General features: G+C 41.9%; 1 long non-coding RNA gene across 1 annotated transcript in view; it reads right to left on the reverse strand.

Annotated features, from left to right (window-relative positions):
• The window catches only part of LOC126312789 (uncharacterized), a 528,546-nt gene extending 506,099 nt beyond the window's left edge, over positions 1-22,447 (reverse strand). The window contains exon 1 of the long non-coding RNA XR_007554815.1: positions 22,407-22,447. This is a non-coding gene — a long non-coding RNA (uncharacterized LOC126312789). The remainder of the gene's footprint in view (positions 1-22,406) is intronic.
• Positions 22,448-22,719: the final 272 nt, after the last annotated feature.

A 22,719-nucleotide genomic window follows, 5' to 3' on the forward strand; every position in this document is an offset into this window, starting at 1 on the left:
CGCCTTCCGAGTGTGCCGATAGATCGATGCAATGGTTTTCTTTCTGATCTGAAGTTTAAAGTGAGGCCACTCTTCTGGGGACCTACGCCCCCTGGTAAGAGGCGGCGCCCGGCCTGGATGGAAGGACCTTAATTGTGGTTCCTCTCTTTTGAGCCCAACCCGACTCTCACCTATGGTAGTTCGGAAAAAGCCACTGTTCAGGTCGTGTTGTCGGCGAGGCCGGGAGGTGCTTGCGCCTGATGTACTCTACTAGGAGCCTTGTAGACTCAACACAAACCGTTAACGTCATTACCTTATTACCTTTACCACAAGTACCCTTTCATTAGCAACTTTGAGCCAAGCACAAAATCATTTACCTCTCTATTATATATCGTAAATAGTTTAGCAAGCTGGACATGGAGGTCTTAGTCTTAGTTTCTTGCTTTAACGTACCTAATCTCTTCTACTTGTTAGTTTTCAGGATGGTAGATGTTAAAGGCATGGTGAGCGACGGCCAGCGTCTTGAGGGTCATTCCAAGACCCGGGCCGCTGCCCAAAACCAGGTGACGGGCAATATTATACCTATCACTTCTCTATTCAATTCTCTTCCTTCCTTCTTTCTAAATATTTAATTTCGTTTTGTTTATTAATATATCACTTGATTTTGTATTAGTTATACGTTTTTCTAATGCTGCATAAAAAAGATATCAAATGGATGTAAAGAAATAGAACCTGCCTCCACGTGGCGGGACACGGGCAACGGTGTGAGAGGGGACGGGAGCCGGGGTGGTGTGTTACTTTCAGTCACACCGAACGCCGAACCAGTCACAGTGGCTAAGTGGCAACATACGACCCACCGTAGGAAATTAGACTGTGGGTCATAAAATATAAGCAGCTAGTGAAAGAAAAAAAGTGTTCTTTCGCACCGGCCTTTAAACCCGCTGACTGCCTCACTAAACATACGGCCATAGACAACAAGCGATAAGGATGCCGCTCTGGAGCATAAAGTGTTGTACATACTGAATCTGTTATTAGCCGTGTAACTAACCTGTTTCTACGGGTTATTAAGGTAAGATTAGGGTCGCCTCCGACTCTAACCTTATAACTAATGGAAGGTTTGAGCGAGTCGGAAAATAAATTAATTTGATCAGAGACCAAAAACTCATAAAAATGCATACGTCGTGATATCGCTCATAGAGGATGCGATGTAATTAATAGTATTGCCCGTGCACTGTTCACGAGAATCAAACATTTAAAATAAAATAGAAAATGCATGAACAATGTGCGTAAGATCAGCTACCAGCAACACACCTAAAAATAAGACTCAGTCTAAAGCATTCCTTTTAATATAAAAGGGGAAACTAATCACTGGACCTGTGCGTAAGGAAACGCGTTGGATGTGCTAACGGGATGGCTACGAGTTGAGTGGCTTAGGTGCTAAAACGTAACGTCGGAATACAAGAGAAAATTGTGGATAAAATTATTTATCCCTAAGATATGGCATGTTCACAATTCCTGAAAACATTAATTCTTAAAACATTACAGAAAAGCACCGATACATTCACCGTTATAATCTACACCTAAAATCATTGGTGTGAATCATTCGTACAACTACTAACTGATCGTAATAACTCATGAAACGGTACACGCGTGCCCACGTGGTTTGTGGAGACGCAATTTCTAGGTATCGTGGCCAAGTTGCAACAATATCACATCACATAATCATGAACAGTTAACATTCTTTAAAACAAGCATGGGATCGGACAGTTAGTGATGACGGTAGCTCAGCAAACTCTAATGTTCAACCACGTGGTTGGCTCCCCAGACGAAAGATACATAAAACAAGGAAAATTTACGAGAAGGCAAAGCTATTAATATTTAGAAAAATAAAAGCTTATACAGGCACAGCTGAAGGCAAACAGACATTCATACAGAAGCGAGTGCTTACTTGTTATCGACACCTATGTGTGGCGCTCTTCCAGTGGATCCAAGTTTGCTATAGAAATTTTTGCAGAAAGTTTTGCATTCCTTGCTGCGACAAGGCAAAGCAATCTTTCAGAGATGAAAAGTGAGACCAAAAGCTATCAGCTCTCCTCTCGCCAAGTAAGAACGCACCACGTGGTCAGTGTAACTCAACCTTCTTCGACTGGAGCACAGCTGTGGACGTTTCCCGTACCGGCGGCAGAATGCCTCCCTTTTCCTTCTCCATCTTCTTCCAAGCTCCGCGTGGCCAGGAAAACCCAAAGATGCCATTTCCGCCACCAACCTAACGCAGGTGGATTTCTCACAAGTAGCGCAAACCTCTTTGCCTACTTGACCACAACGAGAGTTGGCTATTTTGTACAGCTGCTGCTGAATCTGTATGACTATCGCAGACTTTCTGCAGCAGACTACGCCACCGTCTAGCAACATGACACATTCGTTCAATGTTATGAGAGTTATGAGAAAGGAGAAACTAGGGAAAGAAAGAGAAATGCTAGTGAAAATGGGCTACCGGACTAATGAAAGGTGGTGTAACATCCACGTGATAAATTTTTGTCTACAGTGCGACGAGAGGAAATTATGCCTCTAACAGTTATAAACATTATGTATTCGACGTATGAAAAAACAGTGAAAACTTATAAATATTAATTATTTATATAATATTCAATGATGTAATTAGACATATCGATGTGCATCATACAAAGACAATGATAATTGTAAATTCCTATTATGATCTGCATTTGTCTTCCTTTGTTTTTACCTTTCGTTGGTTGGCTTTTGTAAGTTGCAGACACATATCGAACTGAGGTCTGTTAAGAATTTGTAATTATTTGTTAATTATTACTTGAAAATAGAGTTCATTATTATTATAAACATGAGTGAATAATTATTTGTAACTTTAATTCTTCTCTCAGTAAGCATTATCTGTGTTAATTATTTCTGTCCGCTGCAAGGTGCGCAGCCATTGATGATAGCGATTTGTATCGTGTTTTTGTCTGTGTTTTCCTTAGAAACAGATCAAATGTTTGCTTGATGAAGTCTAAATAGTGCACAATACGAAAGTAGAGTTTCTGTAAAGTTAAATAAGCATGTAAAATACTTATTTGTTCTAACAATAGAAAGTCTCTATCAATTGTCTGCCACCGTCTTAACAATTGTCTCAGCGGAAAATTCAAATTACGCAACTCCGCAGACACACATCCCGAACGTAATACAAATGTGTCAAAACAAATGTGCACCGGTGGTTCCGAACTCATTTTAATGAAAATGATTAGAATCAGAATTGTTCTTTAAAAACAATGCTCACAGCACGATCGTTATAACAAAATTTTCTAGCTAATGTATGGAGCCGACAATAATTATGCACGAGTTGGGAAGAATATTGGTTTAGGTAACATCGTCAGTGTTGTGCACAGCTGTTATTCGGTGATTTTAATGATCATTTTGCTGAAGATAACTGTTCCCATCATAATCCATAGTTGTATAGAATCCGTTGTATGAACTGTGATTTAGTGACTCTTACACAACTTACAGACAACAGTTTAACACGATGTTAACTTAGAGTTCTTTAGCAACTTGATCAAATCTTTAGCCGGGAGAAAAATTATTTAGTAGTTACTCAATGTAATAAAATGAGATTATCATTTCCATTTACAAATTAGTTAAATACCAAACCACTGAATAACACAGCGAACGCCACAGTAGCTACAGAACCCTTTCAGACGGTCGATCCATGATGAAATATCGATGTGTCAATATCTGCTGCACTGTAGTGAACCGTTCGAAAGTCTATTAAAGAAGGCGTCAAATTACGTTTTTTGTACAGACAGAAACTGGTAACTCTATGGATAAAATTCTTCGTCAAACGAATATCTATTACTACCTTCCGCACCAAATGCCAGGGAGGCGTTGACGTTAGAATTCGAACATTTTCATACGGCAGTGATCAGCGTGTTGCACCACAGCTGAATAATTTGATGTTCTATGCGTCTTATATGGACCGTACGCGTCGTCTATGTGACATATGAAGGGCCATACCCACAGGCGATCTTGTAAGTCCCAACGTAGTGCAGCCTTAAGTCATATTTGAAAGTACCTAAAATAGCTTCCGTCTTCGGTTGAGGACATCAAAACACCATCATTTGTCATAACCTCGTAAGTCCGAACGTAAAGGTGGATTAAGTCATCATACACGGAACCTGAAAAAGCTAGTGTCCTCGTTTGAGGACGACAGAACACTCTCGCTTGTGTTTGATGAGGATCAGACCTCTTTTTGACGACAGGCTATCCACGTTTAGCAGAAAAGCCGTGGAATTAAAACTATATATTAGTCCTTGTTATTCTTGTTATTCGTACCGCCTTATGTGTCTGTTATGGACAGAATCCATTTGCTTCAAAAACTCGTTTTAAGACTGGAAGCTTATCTTGCACTCTCATCAATGACCCTGTGTGCTGTATGAACCAAAACAGTAAGAATAACAATTTCCTGCGAAGGGTTTCGGCGGCTGTTCATACGTAAATACAGAAGTCTGTATGAGTTGAATAAACTGCCCCTCCAGGTTGCCACCGTTTGGCCGAACCAAAACAAGTGGCTCTGAGCACTCTATGGGCCCGCCGCGGTGGTCTAGCGGTTCAGGCGCTCAGTCCGGAACCGCGGGACTGCTACGGTCGCAGGTTCGAATCCTGCCTCGGGCATGGATGTGTGTGATGTCCTTAGGTTAGTTAGGTTTAAGTAGTTCTAAGTTCCAGGGGACTGCTGACCACAGATGTTAAGTATCATAGTGCTCAGAGCCATTTGAACCATTTTTTTAGCACTATGGGACTTAACGTCTGAGGTCATCAGCCCCCTAGAACTTAGAACTACTTAAACCTAACTAACCTAAGGACACCACACACATCCATTCCCGAGGCAGGATTCGAACCTGTGACCGATGGGGTCGCGCGGTTCCAGACTATAGCGCCTACAACCGCTCGGCCACCCCGACCGTTGATTTGGTGGTGGTTAGTGTTTAACGTTCCGTCGACATCGAGGTCATTAGAGAAGGATTGGGAAGGAAATCTGCCGTGCCCTTTCAAAGGAACCATCCCGGCATTTGCCTGAAACGATTTAGGAAAATCACGGAAAACCTAAATCAGGATGGCCGGAGACGGGAGTGAACCGTCGTCCTCCCGAATGCGAGTCCAGCGTGCTAACCACTGCGCCACCTCGCTCGGTCCCGACCGTCGAACCAAAACATCAAGAAATGGAAGAGATCCTTGATTTTCAGTTTCCATTGTAAATTGAATATTCCCGTGGTGTAATTTAGAAACTTTAAAACTTCCTGCAGTTTGTATCCACTTTGGGGTCACACTGCAAGCGAGTCAACCAACTGTCTTCAAAAACCTGTTGGTGTTAAATTGTACGTTCCAAGGTCCTTTCCTCGAAGTCGTAAAAAAAAAAAAATTTCGTCGCCAAGAGTGGAAAGGGACTACCCGAGGCGGCATAGTGAGTTTGCTCGAAAATTTCACTAATATGAAAAATTAAGTCAAGGTCAAAACATGTTTGAACATAGCTGTAATGTCTTTTGCCAGTAAGAGATAAGGATTCTGAAATGGTGATCTTCATGAATGAGGAAACCATATCAAGCTAAGTAATAAATTGCGAATGTCCAGTATGGGTGATTTATGTTTGTCGCTGAAGTTCACTGAGTTATAAATATGATGAGCATAATTTCCCATCAAAGGTCTTAGTGATGAGGTTAAGTGTTAATCAGATTCATATTTTGGAGAACCTATGCTACTCACTATTGGTAACATAGACATATCTTTCTGATGGATTTTTGGGAAACCATAAAGCCACGGAGAGACTGCACCCATTCTCTTCAGTCTGCACGCAACATTCCTTTGTATTCAGGCCACTAGGTTTAAGATACTTGTCCTGATAGGACGTAACAGTGTTTTCAAAACTATAGTTTTAAACTTGAGCGCATCTTCGCTTTCAGTCTATGAATAATTGTCCCATTTTGAATATTACCTCAATTAAACAGTGTTTCTTAGGCTTGAAAACAAAATGCAACTTGAAACAAGCTCTGACACATTTGTGTGCCTCACGGCTGGAATCAAATTTTTGGGATGCAACTCAATATTACTCTTTGACCCGCCTGTATGCCTTTCATTGGATACAAAGAACTGTCGTACATTGCTATAGGTGTCATCACCGTGGTTATGATAATTCATTGGCGATTGCTTTCAGTTCCGATTCTATTCACTTATCCTAACTTTCCGCCTAGATAACCAATTGTGACAATATTACGAACAGCACTTTATGATAATTTATTCCTCGGTAACTAGACGTTCATGTAAAATTCTGATTTTAGTTTACATTCTAATCAGTTGCACAACGAACACGTTTTTTCTACCCTGGGAAAACTGCCGCTGCAAACTTCTTGCGAAATTCTCATGCAATACTGGAAACTACTGAATGAAGAAAGGATATAATAGCTTCTGTGTTTGTTCCAGAAGTCGAATTGTAAGAAACCATTTCGTATTTCAGTGTTGTAATCTGTTCTGTTTCTTTTTCAAATCCGGTATTCCAGCAAAAATGGACGTGAAATAACTTTACGTTTGAAAAGCTGTCAAACACCGTTCATAAAAATAATATTGTTGCTTCAGTCTTAGAAACAGAAAAGTAGGCCGGCTGGGGTGGCCGAGCGGTTCTAGGCGCTACAGCCTGGATGTTTGTGGTGTCCTTAGGTTAGTTAGGTTTAAGTAGTTCGAAGTTCTAGGGGACTGATGACCTCAGAAGTTAAGTCCCATAGTGCCCAGAACCATTTGAACCAGAAAAGTAGTACCAATTTAATGTACTTCGTCAAATCTTTTTTGAAAAAGCAAAGTGACACATCTTTCGTCAGTTCAACGCACCTTTCTGCAGTGATGCTTCCCTGTTGGGAAATCTGACAAAAATATTAAGTATTTACTATAGGAAAATTCACTCCCTCCGTTCACTAGAAGCATTACTGGTACTAAATTTAGAAAAGTTGAATATTTCTCAATGGAAGCAACGTTGAGCTAAGTGCCTCTAACTAAAAATAGACAAATTCTTAAAATGAGATAATTTCTCCTCTAACAGGCGCATTCCTTCCCTGGATGGTTGCGAGTTTTTAAACTTAGGACACGCTTTCGAACCCTCGCTAGCGTTTGCCTCAACAGCTGTTAAGCAGTGATAGCTCAGATTTCAAGTTTTATGAATTATGATTGCTCTTTAATGTGACAAATATTATGCCATCAGTACGCCTGATTTCTTGCAAGATGAACTCGTTTTTCGCAACTCCTAATAGCCTTCTGAATGTGACTGAAAGTTGCTATACCGTATCTGTGATCAACAGTATTGATTTTAAATACAGGAGTACTCTTAAAGTTATAGAACATTAACAGAATTAACATAACCACATAGCAGTTGAGCCAGAGATGTTCATTTCATATGAAATTTTCTCTTACACAAAACTGCTTGCCTTAGAGATTAATAGCTTTTGATGTTCTCTGGAAACAGTGTGCATACGGCTGTAATAACTTTAAAATTGCTTCGATTAAGGGAGCGCTTTAAGGGGTGCAGTGAACATTGCAGAGATAAAGCAGTACATAGATATTAATAACTTTCACTTCCCAGATATGCTGCCAGTTACAATCCGCATGTCTGTATTTATACTTAGGTAATGGAAACGAATTATTGAAGTATATAACACCCATTCTTAAATCATAGAACCTGAATTGCGTATTTCGTAGTGCTATGTGTTCTTTGAAGACATGAACTAGTCCAATCTCGGTTTATTTTTCCCATTAGCAGTTATTTATGTTTCTTAATCATATTATATTTCAAACAGTAACCACATAGCAGTTAAGCCAGAGATGTTCATTTCATATGAAATTTTCTCTTACACAAAACTGCTTGCCTTAGAGATTAATAGCTTTGATGTTCTCTGGAAACAGTGTACATACGGCTGTAATAACTTTAAAATTGCTTCGATTAAGGGAGCGCTTTAAGGGGCGCAGTGAACATTGCAGAGATAAAGCAGTACTTAGATATTAATAACTTTCATTTCCCAGATATGCTGCCAGTTATAATCCGCATGTCTGTATTTATACTTAGGTAATGGAAACGAATTATTGAAGTATATAACACTCATTCTAAAATCATAGAACCTGAATTGCGTATTTCGTAGTGCTATGTGTTCTTTGAAGACATGAACTAGTCCAATCTCGGTTTATTTTTCCCATTAGCAGTTATTTATGTTTCTTAATCATATTATATTTCAAATAGGTCAGTTTACAGAGTTATATTAACGTTACCAGAAAGAAAAAGCATGCATTGTTGAGGGTGGAAAATGGTTTACTGACACTAAAATAATTAATGGATTTTCTTCTAGGAATAACCGGAATAATTTAAATAGGGTTTTAGATTTGGGTATCTCAATCCTTCCTTTCATGGTGCTCTGGTCTCACAGAATTCGAACAGCCACGTTATTCTTTGCTGCTAACAATTCGGTCCTGTTGCTTGTGTTTCCATAATGCTAAGTTCATGATTAATTTTAGTTAGTGGGCCTGAGCAGAGGACAAATACATCACTGTCTGTCGATCCACTATTATACTATGTATTGTTAGTCCGCACGGTCAGGTGTCAGTATGGGTTTCTATGTTGAGAAACCTCTACATGTTTTATGAGCGCGGGTAGACACTTCCTCCTAACACAAACAGATATTGTTTTCCTATTTGGGTGGACTCTAGGATCGTGACAGACTGATAGTGACAGGATGAAGAAATTTTGGCGTTTGCTTTGCAGGAAACTATATAAATGCTATTAATGTTTAACATTCATTCACCAATTTATCTGCTGTATTGAACTGACAGTGTCATATAGTACTGCAGCATTCTGCTAGATAGACTGTAATGTAGAAGACGACAAAGATGGCTATCCAGAGAAGATTATTACCATAATATAATTATACACTCATGAAACATTAAAAGCACCATATGAAATTGTTTCTTCTTCCTTTTTATTTTTATTTTTTATTTGTTTATGTGTACTTGCACCTGTACAGTGGGAGACACCAATGCGAGAATAAGAACTAAACAAGCTTTTAAGTATAGGATGCCTGTTTGGAGTATCAGCTTGATTTTACCAAGCAGCAAATAAACTTTGCTGACGAATGTAATATTACAGCAAATTAACGATATAGTTAGTTGAACATTAAGAAAATACTGTGTGTTCTTATTACACTTGGGATAGTGCACAGAGTGAATATACAGAGAAGATTAAAAGTGCTATTGACGAGTTTCCCAATCTTTTCGCTACAGAGCGAGATGTGGATTGTATAAGAGATGGAAACAGACCTAAATTATCGAAAGTGGGAACAATATTTTCTAATCGTGTTGTTGAAATGCTTTATTCTGCTGGCAATGTAACGTAAATTAGAGTTCTACCTTAGGAGTCAAATCAATCTTGGGCGAGTGAGAGAAGTAGTAGAGCAAACAGCACACAGCGATCAGCACTGAGGTCTTGTATTCCAATGGAGCAGAATCCGAGTCTTCGTCCGCCTGTCCTGATGTAGGTTTTCTTTTCCTGTTTCTCTAAATCTATTAAGAACAACTGTTGGTTTTCTTTTCAGTATCCTCTCTTGTACTCGATCTCTAGTGCCCACGTCGTTAAAGGGATGTTTACTGTGATAACCTTGAACAACAGACAGCTTCAAACGACGGTGAGTAGACGCCTTGTAGAAATACTGCGCTACTTGTACGCACATGGCCCAAGAGCGTCAGCAAAAACTCTTTCGCCTTTAATAACACCTCTCCTGTAACACCGAAAACAAATCAGATATTCATTAAGCACACGAAAATTAAAATTGTATATAGGTTTTATTTAAATTTCAATGTGTTTTTCAGGTACTGTGACGTATGATGCCCGTGCGTGATAAACAGAGGCATTTCACAACACATGCTCCCAGTGATATAGCAGCAAGACGCAGAAAAGAATGAAGCTGAATGCTGGAAATATATTACGCTTACGGTAGTGTAGTAGTTAGAGAAGGATTTTAGTCATTTAAATGTTTAAGAGTATTTGAGGCCATTGAATGGATACCTCAGTAGATAAAGGGAGATGATAATCTAGTTATCAGAGAGGATTGGAGAATTGTCGTACGGGAAGTATTTAAAGATGGCGTTACAGGAGTATGTGGGCTCGGTACTAGGAATGGGAGAGGAGTAATGATCAAGATACGGGAAAACTTCAGTTACATTACATCATGATGAGTTAGATTCCGAAATCGGACTGTAGGGCGTACCCAGGGCAGATTCAGATTTAGATCACATTTAAAAAACAATGACGACTGGGCTGAAATTTAAGTAGGCATGAAGAATCAATGCGCAAAAGGTGGGTTACCGGTATAATAAAGAATGAAGAGACGCGGCTGATGTTCTCTGTGGCTGTAGATAATGGGATAGTGAATATTTCAGTAAGCAGTTTTAATATATCAGTAAGTAGTTCATTGGAAGAGGAACGGACATCTCCAAAAAGCGCAAGAATAGAAGTCGGAAAGAAAAAATGTAGGGAAAAGGAGGTTAAATGTGAGAAAAGTCAGGGTAACAGAAAAATACGGTTTATCGAACGAAGGAAGTACAAAAATGCTCACGCAAGGACAACAATAAATCAATGTTAAGCATTTAGGAATACAATAAACAAGAAACACAGGGGAGATAAGGTGAAATGGCTGCAGGAAAACTGAAAAGATATCATAAAGGAAATGCTTGTCGGAAGGACTTATACAGGAAGGACTATACAGAAAAGTCGGAAAAATTTTCTATAGTATAAAAAGTAAAGGTGTAGACCGTCCCGTGACATATTTTCGTTGCCGGGAGACGTTTGGTGTCTTTGGCTTAGAGCTGTGGCGCCACATTCGTGGCGAAGACGAGGAGGAAGGCAAGAATGACCGGCAATGTGGCCTGCTTTGAGTCTCCCAAAGGGAAGGTTGCCTGGCGGAGTAGTAAACTACTGCTGGAGACGGAAAAAGAGTGACAGCTCAGGTATCAGTTATACAAAATGGGAAGAGAGATGGCGTAGTCGTTTTACTGATTGCGGTATCACCTGCAGCACGTCGTTTGATAAAATGTGCTCTGGAATGTGGCAAAGCCCACTGCGCTGTTGATGTACGAAACCACGTCTCTCAACGAAAACGTTGATGAATTTGTTGTAGAGAGTCGAATTTGCATGAGGGAATATGTCTTGGGCTGATTCACTCCATTCAGCCACATGCGGAATGCAAGTGATACATTCCGACTGTTCTCTAACTAAGGCTCTTTAATTGTAAAATGTTTCTGGAGTGTCTCCTTTTCAAGGCTTTCAGACTTCGTATGGGTGGTCCTGGGTCTGTTTCTAAACTCATAGCGTTTGCCTGTACGAGTAGCCTAGAACAGAGCTCGAACGTGGCGCCACCCCATGTTGGTTCCAGTCACTGCGAACGTAGTTAGTTAAGCACTGGAAGCAGTTGTACGATGGAACACAGAGTTGGTGTCGAGTGTGAGTGGTACATTGGCCATTTGTAAGGAGTTGTGTACTGGGCACGAGTTGCTTTCTGTGATTAATGCACTTACCTCTGGACTTCATGGGTGGGCAGAGAGTGTTAATGTATCCGTCATAAATATTTTCAAGCAATAATTTTGTTGTTGTTAGTTAATTGAATATTAGGTGTGGTTGTATTGCTGTTTGAAAGTTACGTGATGGAGCACATTTTAGTTATTTTATGAAACGTTATCTGAAGCTTATTCCCAGTCATACTTGTTTAATTTTTATCTCCTAGCTGGAAGTGCGTTGTTAAAATATTACGTATCTTCAATGTGCAGTAGGAAGGAATTTCATTGCATCGGAGCATGTTAGCTTACAGATTGGCCAAATTCTAAGGCAATCTTTCTTCAGGTGAGCAGCGTGTACTTTGTATGTAGTGTTGAAGTCGGTGGTCAACAAGGACCATATGTAAATGGCTACCCGTGAGCTGCGGAGCAACGTTCTTTTCCAAGAAGTGAAGGCAACTACTCACTATTTTTAGTGTAAAGTGTCAAGTCACGCTTTGTATTTGGCATCTGTTGTGGCATGAATTTGATTCTTCAATTTCTCCAGGCGTATTTTATGACGAAATAAATCTCGGGTGAACAGCTTGATATGAGTGTGTATAGGATACAATATTTCGGCAATCGGAAACGTTGCCATCATCAGGTGCGCTGATGTACTGACCGGCGGTGGGCCGGCGCTATGTATATACAGGACAATCCCCCTCCCGCTCCTCCCTCGGTCGCTACCTGTGGGTCGGTGCAGTCCGCGCCCCGCGCGCGGTCCAGGTACAGCGTCCGTTCTCCCGCCGTCTGGGCGCTGCGTCCTAGGTCTTCTAGTTTAAGAGGGTCTGCCGGTACCGCTCTCGTTATTCTTCCCTTCTCCCCCGGAGTCTGGGAAATATCCTCTTTCTTCTTAATCCGGGTGATCGCGGGTTCCCATACCTTGCTAAGGGTGTAACCGCTGTCATGATTTAGTTGTGGCTCCGTTACTCTGTCTGATCTCTATGGCTTCTTTGATGACACCGTCCCAGTATCTGGAAGTCTGTGTCAGGACTTTGTGTTCTAAGCACACTCATACCAGGTTTTTCACCCAAAATTTATATCGTCATGTAGTTATTTCATTTTGACTCTCATAATTTGTAACACGTAGTAGATAAATATTAGATAGTCATTTCCACTACCAATCGATGTAACAGGTGTCAGCATTAGGGGTGGTGGAGGAATTCCGCTGCTGAATGTAGAGGAAGCGGGTAGTGGGAAAGAACTGAAGGCCTCTACGAGGGGCAGAAATTGTCTGCTGACGTGATACAAGAACTGGAAGTCGATTTGGAAGAGATTTTGATACCCGAACGATTATTCAAGTTGGTGTGTAGAACCTGTGAGACTGGATGCATACCTTCAAACTTTCGGGAAAATGTCGTTGGTACTGTTCCGAAGATATCAAGACCAGATAACTGCGGAAGCTGCAGCACAATCTGCTTAACCATTCACTCATCCAAGTTACTGACAAGTATAAAGAATAGAAGCATAGCAAAGTGAACGAAGGGTCTCTTACGCGAAAACCAGTTTGGCTTTCTTAAAGTTGTGGGCACCAGAGGGGTAGGTCTGACGTTGCCATTAATTGCGGAAGGATGACTTAAGACAAATCAGGATATGTTTTCAACCTAGAAAAAGCTTTCGACAATGTAATTTGGTGTAAGATACACTAAATTCTGAGAAATAGAAGGGTAAGCTAAAAGAAACGACAGGTGATGTACTACAAGTGCTGAAATCAAGAGGAAGCAACAAAGATTGTAATATCAAGAACGAAACAATCGGATTAAAGAAGGCGTAAGACCAACATACATTCTTCCGCCAATATATCGAAGAAACCATGACGGAAATAAAGAGTGACATTAAAATTCAGGGTGAAAACATAATAATTCGATTCGCTCATTACATTGCTATCCACACAGAAGGGGATGAAGAATTACGGGATACGAAATGAATAAAGAGTCTGATGAGTACAGCATTTGGATTGAGAGTAAACCGAAGACAGTAACAAAAGTAACGAGAAATACCAGAAATGAGAGTAACTATAAATTTAAAAGCAGAAGAGGGTGAAGTAGACGAAGAAATTTTTCTGGCTTGGAAACAAAACAGCATGTGACGGACGAATCAAGGAGAATATAAAAGCATTAACTCAAACAAAAAGGGCATTCTCGATCAAGAGTAGTCTGCAACTATGGACTATTGGACTTAATTTTAGGGAGGAATTTCTGAGAATGTACATCTGGAGGTGAATATTGCATGGTCGTTAATGATGGTCCGTGGGAAATAAGGAAAGAAGAGAAACGAAAGGTTAACATGTTATGCTGTGGAAGGGTGTTGAAAATTAGGTGGACTTAGAAGCAACTTGGAAGTTCTCCGAAAAATCTATGAAGTAAGGAACACGTGGTGGATGAAGAACGAGGGGAAGTCGTCTGCCGCTAAGCATGTTCAAGGAAGTGTGCCCAACAGGGTACTCAGAATGCCGATCCTGCTCCAGCAGTGTACATTGTTGCCCGATTTCCCACAGGTCGCCGCCTACTTTGCGAAGAGGACACGCCTCCGACCTTCGCCTTTAGTGAAGAGGTTTGGACGTCCACCACCTTTCCTCCTACCCGTTGTTTTTCAACAGATTTCCTAAAACGTTCACTATAGTAGCACCGGAGCAGCTTACTAGCTTTGCAAACTCCGTGATACTCGTCGGTTACGTGCCCGCAACGCCGCCATGCAGCGCTCAATGTCGCAATGAACAGGGGTTTCTCGGTTCATCAGCGTAGCTCTGCATAGGCGTCGGTGCATATCTCAGTGAAAAAGCAGAATGCTATTTGTGTTATTTCTGGTATTCTCATCCGTTAGCTTTCTGCTGTACATTCTTCCTCTGAGAGTTACTAATCGATGTATAACTGATGTTAAATAATACAAATCATAATATTCTTAGGCGCTATTCTTCATTTTGGCACCGACGTCTGTTCAAGATGAGATCTCGTATTAGATGTTTCATCAGTACACTATTGTGAAGCTTCGTCGGAGATGTCACGGATCAAGGCGAAACACTTGGGAGGTCGCCGTCCCTGTAGAATACGCGGAAGCGCGCCATAATCGGTTTAAGCTGCCGGGCTGCCAACTTAACAGACAGACGACGGAGGTGTAACAGTCGAAATCAAGACGGCATTGATAAAGTTTATTTCTTCCTCGCGGAGTTTGTTAAAGTCAGGCAACGTGGCGTGACGGTAACGGCTATAACTTCTGCTTTGGAAAATACGGCGCTTCTGGGAACTTTATTGCGGCCGACTTGTGGCAGAAAGTACGCGGCTTCTGATTGGAAGATGGAAGCGTGCTCTTTATCTCGGTGCGGGGTCAGTGGTCGCGAGCCGCCGTAAAGCCGCCCCCTGCGCGGCGGCACTCCCTGCTGCGATACTATGGAATTAACTACTGCCGTTGACCCGCTCGCCTGCGTGCCGCGACTAGCTAACGCCCCGTCTAGTGCTAGCTCAGACAGGTTTTATGCCCGCTGTCCGGGTTGGCGGGGGCGGAGGAAGCGGCCCTCATAAAACAAACATGAGCGTTGCTAGGGAAATGTCTGGTCGAGTACATAAAAGTCGTGAGTGGAGCACCGAGCTACTCTAGCGGCGTGTTATGACTTTCCGGAGGAGGGGCCACTGTCTAGAACTGCACGACAGGTGCCACTGGACCGTTACACAGGAGTCATGGCGCAAGTGATTCTATACAAGGATTGTCATATAGGTCTGCGGGGTCGGGGGTTTGTAGTTACTATTAGCCAATTTTGTGGAGGCTATGTAACCTCGGAAGCATGTCCCAGGTTCTACCATAGTCGAACATTTATAGTGACGACACTCAATGCTGCGGAAATTGTTAGCCAGCAACAACTGAGAACACACTGGCGCCCTTTGCGACAAGGAAACCGTTTGCCACTTAATGCCACATGTACTATAAGATTACTGTTCCTCTTTAGGTCTTTCTTACTTAATAATTATTACATTTCTGCGTCCCAAGTGTTAGTAGAATGTGTATAAGAGACGTTATAACAGTAAAATGAAAGTAAGCCAAGCCAAACCTCATGGATGCAGTGACATCAGCGGCAATTTCTTTTCATGAAGAAGTTCTCTGGAAATGGCAACTGGTCCCATTGAAACCAAGACGATATAAGTACAGTATTTAATCTATAATAAACATATACCTCAATTGCTAACTGTTCTTGCGATTGGTACTTTCTTTGACACGCAACTGTTTCCCACAAAGTCTAAATATCAGCTGACGCTTGTAGATCACTCGACTTTACAATGCACGAATACTTGTTTAATGTAAGTACTTCATGAAAAGACTGTTGAATAAGTTTGATATTTCTGGCTCTGAAACAGCAACAATTTTCTAACGATTTCTTTTCAGTGACGGAAAAGTTATGTTTCTTGCCGTTTTATTACCATGCTTTTGTGGTAGTATTTCCCTTCGCTACAGTTATAAGGGCTTATTTGGTACGTTAAATAATACAGGTACTGTGTTCAGTACCAGTTTCCTATTTTTTAAAGCATTCGTGAAATGATTTGTTTAGAAGTGTAATGAACGAAACTTCACATTATAATGTAGATCTGTGACGTGTGTCAACAGTCTATCATTTCTGTTGGTGTTTACTACCTATTTCTTGTTCTTAAATAGAATGGTTATTCTTCTGCAAAGGGCTGTAGATTACAAGTAAATCGTAACTAAACAGTCCTGTAATGAACTATTTCATACCACTTGTGGCCCTTAGCAAAACCTGTAAAATATCATAAATTTTCAACATCAGATTTTGCTGCTCTCCCATTAGCGGTGTTTGCAGATAAAAGCTGCTGGATGTAGGGTTATTCCGTTATGCAAAACTGTGTTTTTTGTATGGAGCGAAACATGATTCTGCACATTTCCGGCATACTCAGTGAGTGTTTCTTTTTTAAATCATAATTTTAAATTATGAAGTCCTTCAGGACTTTCTGTCTATTACTGTACATCATATAATTAAATAAAGAAAACGCATTTAGCATGACACAAAGGTGCTGAAACCTCTTTGGATCTTGTGAAAAAAACTGTGTTTTGCACAACAAGCAACCCTTATATCCGACAACAAAAATTGTTTCCTTTTTGTTATGTCTGCAGTTCACTACGGTATCACAATCCCATCTATACGAATTAAATCAAAAATCTCTGTAAACTATACTGTTCGCATTCACCGGCCATCGTATTCAGTAGTGTAGCTTACTGTGTGCTTCACGCACTCTGGTCACCGTCTGTAAGAAAAACGTACAGGAGTGTCGACACTGTGTGTGTTAGACTGCAATTCTACTAACATGTGAGCTTTAGAGGAACTTGTAACTGTTTCGGCAGTTCGTAATTCTCATTGATCTCCTTCCGTCTCTAAACCTCCTTGCGCTTGTTTGGCGTATTAAACAGCAAATTATACCACATGTGAGCGTCGAATGGTATTTTTTGGCAGGAACATCCCAAGGGTGGGTTAGGCCGCCTGTCGGAAAGGGTATTTTTCTCTTACAAGAGGACCCTCTGTACTGTAAATTACGGATTTAATGCGCTCCAAGTATATTGTAGAGGCACTTACCCTGAGCACCAGGTTATCCGGTTTTTTAGCGAGAGACCTAAGTTCTTGAGGAAATCGAATTTGAAGTTCATTGCGTGTCTTGTATACCGGTAAGATTATATGTATTCACAGATAGCGTAACGCAGTGATAAAGGCTACCGCGCTGAAGGTACCGTGTAAGAATCTTGTTCGTGTACTTTTTTTTTCAAAATCTACCGAATTTTTCAATTTTATTTCAAAAAGTATCAACAACCAGTATAAGGTGTGCGAAATTATACAGTTATATCCAATAATTAATTATTTCTGTCATACAATATTACAAAATCTTATTTTCCATCTGCCACATTGCTTGATGTGCCACAACAATATTGTGGGTGATACTTATCAAAGAAACAGCCGAGGCACAAATTTTCGCAGCTCACGCGCATTTTATGAAACCAACCTTCTTGCAGGCGCACGGTTTCTTCATGAGCGATACCGGGAAACACAATTCTTTTGCATTCAAAAACATTTCTGTTTCATCGGTTATTTTCGATGCGAACCTTGCGTGTCTAATCATGCTTTCAGAATTAGTTGCGCTGCACTGATGTAGGATTAGCGAATGTAATTTTACCAAATCTTCCCTAGAAGCGATCTCTCTATTGTTTTTCATCAAGTCGGGAGCATTCTGAATAACTTCCGTGAAGATTTTCCACCTGTCGGTAAAAATAAACATCTCAGGGATGGCAAAGTTGAATCGGTTCGCCCTCCCCACGAATCGATAATGTAGAAAAAAAGAATTCTGGCCCACGTCGGAAGAATTACAGTATGCAAAAGTTCTTCGTACACCAGTTTCGTGAGCTTCCCGGACTTCGTGCAGAACACGACTACATTTCTATATTTCCCAGTTAATTCGTCTAATCGTTTTTGAATGTTAGGACCAAATTTTCCGGGCGGTTCTTACATACATAAAAATATGGGAGCAGAATTCGAACACGGTACCTCCACGGCGGTAGCCGTGAACTTTTATCGCTGCACTACGCTGACTTGCTCGGAACATATGTAATGTTACGGTATACAAAGCGTGCAAAGAACTTCAAAATTGATTTTCTCACAACCCAAGGCCCGTCGCTAAAAAACCGGATATCCAGGTACTACAACATATTTGGAGCGCATCAAAATCCGTGATTTACAGTATGGAGGGTTCTCTTGTTAGCCCAGAGACTCCATTCTTTACGGATATGTGAGTTACGCCGTATGTGTATTTGGAGACTGTAGGTGAGTATAGCAGATGCGATTATTGTGTATATAGTGCAGTGTTATGTTCACGTTGCATGACCATTGTGAGAGAAGGGAGGAGGTGAAACCCAATGCCGGGTTTCCTCTCGAGTAGCACAAAGGGGACCCGCCGAGCTTAACAACCCTACTCGATGGACGGATCACCTTCAACAGAACTGAACACCTTAAACAAGCTTTATCATCCAAGTTTTGTATTAACGCATTAATTACTTAAGTGAGATAGTTCTTTGTGAAATAGTGTATTTTATTCCATGCACCTGCACATTTGAGTGTGCCCACAAATCTGCTTTACACTGCTTTGTAATCTGGCCACCTGTCCATCATTTCTGTTACTAGCTTTATGATAATTACGGTGATCAAGCGAGAGGCCAACGCAACTACGAGGAAAAGTTGTTGTCTAGATCTGATTGTGGACTGGAAACTCTATGCGGTAGATGGCCATTTTAGCAAGAGCAGGAAGTACGCAATCGAATACAGCTGTCTGCAGTGAAAATTCCAAAGCAATCTACTCAACATTTTGATGACCATCGACAAGCCACTTGAAATTAAGTCGAAATAATTGACTGATAAACTCCCGCCATTGCCAACAAGGGACTGACGATTCTTCAGTCTCGAACTAGACTACCATACGATTACAGCAACTCTCTGTTCACTTCTAACATCGTAAAAGAGGTGTTTCCGACCTGCTCGAATGTCATAACGCTCAGCACACTAGACTGCGAGGCAGGAAGGTGGATCGACCTGAGTGGGGGATTGACAGTTGGTCTGATACACCAACTATCTGAAAAGTTCTTTTTAGGCGGTTTCCTCCCTCGTTTATGCAAACATATGACTGGTCCCAGATCTTCGCCTCAGGAAATAGGGTACCCAAGCAAGTGAAATGCGACGTCGAGAACGAAGCTCACACGGTTCACATGCAGACGACACGTACGACGTAACTCCGTTAGGGAACCTGATACTTTTGGTTAGATTAAATATACCGGAATAAAAAATAAATAAATAAATAAATTTGCTAAATCATGAAAAATAGTGGACCATATATGACGCGTCATACACTAGGACCGAAACAAAACAAATATGACCGTTTAATGGCTTTGCAATCTACTGTAAAATGCCGTGTGACTAGGGCCTCCCGTCGGGTAGACCGCTCGTCGGGTGCAAGTCTTTCGATTTGACGTCACCTAGGCGACTTGCGGGTCGACGGGGATGAAATTATGATGATTAGGACATCACAACACCCAATCCCTGAGCAGAGAAAATCTCCGACCCAGCCGGGAATCGAACCAGGGCCCTTAGTATTGACATTCTGTCGCGCTGACCACTCAGCTTCCGGGGGCGGATGGCAATCTACTGAAAGCAATGTTTACTGATAATTATCTTCGCACTTGCATGTGTGATGACAGTAAAACACGATTCTAGCTATAGAAATCTGTTTCTTAAAATGTACGAAATAAACATGTCACGAGAGCAGATTGCCAATGAAACTTATATTACTTGTACCTGCAATTTGAGCAACTCTTATCTTTAACGCTTTGGTAGATTTCTAGATTCCAAGAGACATTTTTGAAACGTACAAAATATGTCAGCTACAATACTAACAACTTAAATACACTCCTGGAAATGGAAAAAAGAACACATTGACACCGGTGTGTCAGACCCACCATACTTGCTCCGGACACTGCGAGAGGGCTGTGCAAGCAATGATCACACGCACGGCACAGCGGACACACCAGGAACCGCGGTGTTGGCCGTCGAATGGCGCTAGCTGCGCAGCATTTGTGCACCGCCGCCGTCAGTGTCAGCCAGTTTGCCGTGGCATACGGAGCTCCATCGCAGTCTTTAACACTGGTAGCATGCCGCGACAGCGTGGACGTGAACCGTATGTGCAGTTAACGGACTTTGAGCGAGGGCGTATAGTAGGCATGCGGGAGGCCGGGTGGATGTACCGCCGAATTGCTCAACACGTGGGGCGTGAGGTCTCCACAGTACATCGATGTTGTCGCCAGTGGTCGACGGAAGGTGCACGTGCCCGTCGACCTGGGAGCGGACCGCAGCGACGCACGGATGCACGCCAAGACCGTAGGATCCTACGCACTGCCGTAGGGGAGCGCACCGCCACTTTCCAGCAAATTAGGGACACTGTTGCTCCTGGGGTATCGGCGAGGACCATTCGCAACCGTCTCCATGAAGCTGGGCTACGGTCCCGCACACCGTTAGGCCGTCTTCCGCTCACGCCCCAACATCGTGCAGCCCGCCTCCAGTGGTGTCGCGACAGGCGTGAATGGAGGGACGAATGCAGACGTGTCGTCTTCAGCGATGAGAGTCGCTTCTGCCTTGGTGCCAATGATGGTGGTATGCGTGCTTGGCGCCGTGCAGGTGAGCGCCACAATCAGGACTGCATACGACCGAGGCATACAGGGCCAACACCCGGCATCATGGTGTGGGGAGCGATCTCCTACACTGGCCGTACACCTCTGGTGATCGTCGAGGGGACACTGAACAGTGCACGGTACATCCAAACCGTCATCGAACTCATCGTTCTACCATTCCTAGCCCGGCAAGGGAACTTGCTGTTCCAACAGGACAATGCACGTCCGCTTGTATCCCGTGCCACCCAACGTGCTCTAGAAAGTGTAAGTCAACTACCCTGGCCAGCAAGATCTCCGTATCTGTCCCCCATTGAGCATGTTTGGGACTGGATGAAGCGTCGTCTCACGCGGTCTGCACGTCCAGCACGAACGCTGGTCCAACTGAGGCGTCAGGTGGAAATGGCAAGGCAAGCCGTTCCACAGGACTACATCCAGCATCTCTACGATCGTCTCCATGGAAGAATAGCAGCGTGCATTGCTGCGAAAGGTGGATATACACTGTACTAGTGCCGACATTGTGCATGCTCTGTTGCCTGTGTCTATGTGCCTGTGGTTCTGTCAGTGTGATCATGTGATGTATCTGGCCCCAGGAATGTGTCAATAAAGTTTCCCCTTCCTGGGACAATGAATTCACGGTGTTCTTATTTCAATTTCCAGAAATGTATAAACAGCAACCAATTATACTGCCAGTGATGCAGCCGATGAGCTATATAGGAAATAAATAACCCCCCAACGATCTCGGTGCATAACACGTCCTTAGAGGGAGTAGTAAGCAACACTGGGCCATACTTTAAGCGTCGGCACCGTGCTGTTCATTTGCTAATGACTGAAATAAACTCCATAAAGAAGTCGGTGATTATTGCAGGTCTTTAACAATAAATCCAAATTGGTCGCCTCAAGTACTCCCAATTGTTACAACTTTCCGGGCATCCCAATCATCGGATGGAAACTCAGGCCTTTGAAAACCTACCTCACAGTGAGTCGGCGCCCCAAGAACTCGATGAAATAGATAGATACAGCAGCCGAAACGTCATAAAAATTGAATCTTTACTTAACGCTCCAGATTAATCATAAGAAACGGAGCAGGCAGTGTCAGCTAATTTAACTGGGTCGTCGTGGAGTGACTTCGTTCTTCAAATTTTTCTTCATTGTCTCACCTTCATGTAACATATTACTTTTATGTCACAGTATATTTCGGTAGGAAAAGGGATACTCTCGCCTATTCCCGCATGTCCTACATTTTCAGCAGATCTAGTCGTAAGTTGTACCATGTCGACTGTATTTCAGCTTTGTCGTATCTCTGATACTTTTCATGAATTCTGCTCCACTTGAGTCAACGTAAGGTATTAATTTTGAATAAATAGTGCAGTAGATACAATCAGGTCAAACAGGTAAAAACAAAAAGTAATGTCTACTCTTACAGTTGTAAAAAGCTAACAATGAAAAATTATTAACTGAAGGATTTGCCCAATATAAGCGAACCGCAGATTCTCTTCTTCACGTCCCTGAAAGCTCACACTTCTAGACATATTCAGCAATTACGTTGTGCATCTCAACGTATCTCTGCCCAAACAGCAGACAATGAACAAATTGTAACATGTTGTAGTACTTACCGCTCACCGTGAAGAAACAGCGTTGGTGAAATCTTGGGCCTGAAACCAACAGATAGATTGTATGAAACTCCACTTTTTCAGAATAATGCATAAGAAAAACAATTGTTCACATCTTTCCCACTTGCACGGAAAATAAAATGGAAGTAAGCAGACACAATGTAAGATAGATAATGCATCTGGAGATGAGTGACAGTTTTCAAATTAGTTGAACAACCTTGTGTAGTTGTCAAAACAAATTACTATTCAATTTTCCTTATGACGCTCTTTGTCAATCGTGATTCCTAAATTTGAACAAAAGGGAAAGACTAGAATT

This window comes from Schistocerca gregaria, chromosome 1 (assembly GCF_023897955.1).
Source record: "Schistocerca gregaria isolate iqSchGreg1 chromosome 1, iqSchGreg1.2, whole genome shotgun sequence".
NCBI lineage: Eukaryota > Metazoa > Arthropoda > Insecta > Orthoptera > Acrididae > Schistocerca > Schistocerca gregaria.